Raw genomic sequence first — 4,190 nt, 5'->3', positions numbered from 1 at the left:
GAAGTCTTTGTGGTATGTGAAGTGAACTCCGTGCTTTCTATTAACAAACATGAATGGTTACTTGATTTTGGTTGCACGTTTCATATGAGCCCCTTTAAAGAAACTTTTTCTAATTTCAAAAATGAAAGTTATGGTTTTGTTCCTATGGCTAATGAAAACCGATCTGAGATAATGGATTTTGGTGACATTGCTCTTAACTTTAAAGATGGTTATAAACTGATTTTGAAAAATGTTCGGTATGTGCCTGATCTTAGTCATAATCTCATATCTTGTGCTGCACTTGAGGAAGAGGTTTTAGAAGGAAGATGGGGTAAGAGGCAAATAAAAATTATGAAAGGTTCCCTGGTTGTTTTTAAGGCTGAAAAGAAGAGAAATCTTTATCTGTGTTCTGTGACTTATGACTCTCTTGCTGCTTCTGTGAATGAATATGATAAGACAACATTATAGCATAAACGTTTTGGTCACATTAGTAAAAAAAGATTTGAGTTTTCAAAAAGAATTTTACATGATAAACTTGATGATTTCAAATTCTTTGATGACTGTGTGTTAGGTAAGCAACATGGTGTGCATTTTCCTGCTAAACCTTCCCAAATCCCTCCATGTCATCCTATATTCTTGACTATGTTCATGCTGATGTTTGGGGTCCCTCTAAGGAACCCACCCATGGTGGTAATCATTATTTCTTGTCTATTGTTGACAATTTTTCAAGGAAAGCTTTTGTCTTCTTATTAAAACACAAATTCGAAGTTTTTGGGAGCACCTCCAAGATGTTTTAGAGGTAGACGGTTTCGTTTCGATAGGGAACGACGACGATGTTCAGAGTCTGCCAGTGCAGTGGCGAGACTGTAGTTTCAGAGTATTACGGGAGCGATTCCTCAGCCATGGATGATTGGATGAGGCTGAAACTCGATAATTATGATGTGAAAGTCGTAGGCTACGCTACGGTTCAAGAGAGACGTGATTTGGACGTCGGCTGAAAGAGATGTAGAAAAAGTGCACTCCTCGGCCCTGTCAGTGTTCTAGTCTTGGAACAAAAGAAAATGTTTTAAAGCCTATTATAAGGCGGGCATGCAGTGGTGAGCTCCAGCCAGCCCTCCCCGTGAACGAGGACAGAAGCATGAGACAACGTCTGCACTAAATGAGCATTCTCTTGGGGGCATGATAGGGGCCTTCAAAAGCCGGCTCTAGGCAGCTCAAAGGAATGCTTAGAGTCCCCGAAAGGCATGAAAACCTGATGGGCAGTGTAGGGCCAGGATGGCCTACATTGGGCGCCAATACAACCGAGAGGCTACGTGTGACGCGCAAGGTTGCCCCGCGGGCTGTAGGAGATCAAGGGCAACACCTCTGGTGTGAATGGGTGATCGAGGCAAGGACTCCAAGACGTTGTGATCCAATACACATGGCACGCGATATCGACTTCTAGCGTCCATGGGGGCCCGTTGGCTAAAGATGAGCGGTCCTGGGATGCCGCCGCACTATGGGCATATTATGAAGCCAAGCCGAAAGGCAAGAAAGCATGTCCGGCATGCCGTGCATGATCAAGGCAGGACGCGGCATATTGAATGGGCCTCAAACTTATGATGTGGTCCTAATCGGGTGAGGCATGAAAGGCGGCCACGATGAAGGCATGCGCCTGGGATGCACCGAGTGAGCGTTGGGCATGACATGAGAGTTGTGGGCGCATGCGTTGCACCATAATGCCGATGCAGAGCGAGGATGCTTGATGAGTGTCGAAGTCACCAAAAATAATTCCTACTACACTTGTGAAAGTGGGAGTAGGGTCGATCCACAGAGATTGGCTTTAAGTTGATTTCTTTGAGAAAATAGAAAATAATAGGGGGGAAGGTTGTGATAAATAGAAGTGATCAAAAACTAAATAATTAAAAATACCTGATAGAGATATGAGAGAGAGATTTCCCGGTTAAGGCTAGGATTATGCTTGATTCTCGTGAGTTGATCATTGATGCAAGAATAACACATGTATGGACAAATAAACCTGTTATGGTCGTTGGTACGACCTAACAACCTCACCTTTCCTTACCTTTTCGTTAGCCAAGGTACGACTGTTGGCTAGATCTCTAATTAACAGACAACCTTGGGAACGTCCACAAGATTTAATCTATTAACAGCATTAAGAATTAGAAAGGCCTGATTCTAATTCACAAACTCCTACGAGGACAATTTGTTTAAACTAGATCATGCATTCCCCATAACATAATTAAATACTGTGACATAACTAATCATGCTACGTTGCCACTAAGTATTGAACTAAATAAACAATTACACGGATTTATAAAGTTCAATTAGCTAAGCAAACCTTCTTGATAATGAACAACCGGCCGAATCATTCATAAATCAGATGTTTGTAATTAAAGCACAGAGAATAACATGAATATTTGCTTGACAAGTGTAGAACGCAGATTAGATCTCACAACATATGGGAATCAAACAATCACCATACCTTAACCAGGAAATAAGGAATTTAGCCGGACATACTAATGGAAGAACACACTAGAAAGTGGAATTCCATTAATTCCGGTAGTAAAATAAAATAAAAGAGAAGAGATGAAACGAGAATTCTATAGAGTTCTAAGATAAAAACTGAATTCTTCTAATGAAGAGATCCCCCCTATTTATAACAAAAGTCCCCTACGAATCTAAACGTAGTGGGGGGATAGATACGTGATAAACTCTAAAAAGGTAAATAAATTACAAAAGATAAGCTTTAAAGAATCCTTTCTAAATCTAAACACTTGATTCCTTTATCTCTTGGGGAAATCGTTCGTGCTTATCCTTATCCCGAGTTGACTACTCCATTAAGCGTGGGCACGCTTTGTCAATTCTGCAGAAACGTCCTTGTAATCTTCCTTTTTGCTGAATATGCAATAAAATCACATAATTAGGAATATTTTGGCTTAAAAAAGGAAGATTAAATGGCTATAAAATCATTATAATTGCAGAGTTATCAAATACCCCCACACTTAGCCATTTGCTTGTCCTCAAGCAAAAACAAGATGCATTCAAAAATCCCTCCAAATTTTAAACTACTCAAGGCAATTTGTAATCATGTGCAAAGTAAATGACATATTTTATGAAGGAGATAATTCAACATGCATCAAACAAGTTTTCACGTGATGACCGTTATCAAAATCAATCGCATAAAACTAGTGGACTATTTTCTCTCCACTTTCCATTCTCTCAAGTGTATATATGGCTCAAGTGTATCTCTCGACACTTACTATGACAATGCTTCACCATAGGCTTGCCTATACACCACATCTCCACCACTTTTGAAATATGCACATATAAGGGTCAAAAGGTCTTTTATTTTGGTTGTAATGGGGCTTTGGTTTGGGGTAGGGTAAAAGGAAAATGAGGTTAAATTTCAAAAAACTAATTAGAGCACCAAAAAATTTGAGTAAACAATAATTCGAAGCTCTCAAAGTTTGCTCATCTCCGTTCAAGATCTTTCGACAATTCCTTGAACTATGCCTTTCTTATTCCTTTTGGAGAGTTCATATATTTTTTTTTTCTTCTTTTTTTCTTTTTTTTTTTGTTTTCTTTTTCTCCTCTCCATTTTTTTGTGATAGGCATAGACCAAGAAAATTGATGTCGGTTCCCACAAAGTAAAGAACATAATTTTGGAACCCCCACACTCATTTTGAGGTACATCTTTTAAGCATGTAAATCACAAAGGTTTTGAAAATCTCCCATTTTGAGAATTTGTTATTTTGAACATAAACCCATTTCCCTTGATGCTCTAATAGTTCTTAGAGGGATCAAAATTAAAGTTTTAAACAAACGACGGGATAGGTTTGTATATGATGGGTTATTCAACAAAATAGGTCAAAAGGCTCAAAGGGGTTCTCTAATGTTAAAATGTGTTGGGTGGTTAAAGAAGGCTAAAGTGGTTTCTAATGCCTTTATCATATCCAAATAAATGCACGTTTGTGTGGCCTCGATGTGGTTCAAGGCAAGTTCTAGGAAGACAAAGCCATAAAAGTGTTATTCTCTCAAGAAAGAATGAAGATTTTTTTATAGACATATCAAGCTCAAAATCTCACGAGGTATGTTTTAGTCCACTAATCCTACATCAGAAGATTTTAACTCAAGTCATTTTGGTGAAGACAAGCTTTCAACTAGTGGATTATCCTCAAGCATAAAACATGTATTTTTCTTACACATAACAT

The sequence above is a fragment of the Sesamum indicum genome, linkage group LG5 (genome assembly GCF_000512975.1).
Source record: "Sesamum indicum cultivar Zhongzhi No. 13 linkage group LG5, S_indicum_v1.0, whole genome shotgun sequence".
Taxonomy (NCBI): domain Eukaryota; kingdom Viridiplantae; phylum Streptophyta; class Magnoliopsida; order Lamiales; family Pedaliaceae; genus Sesamum; species Sesamum indicum.
Note: the sequence above shows the minus strand (reverse complement) of the source record.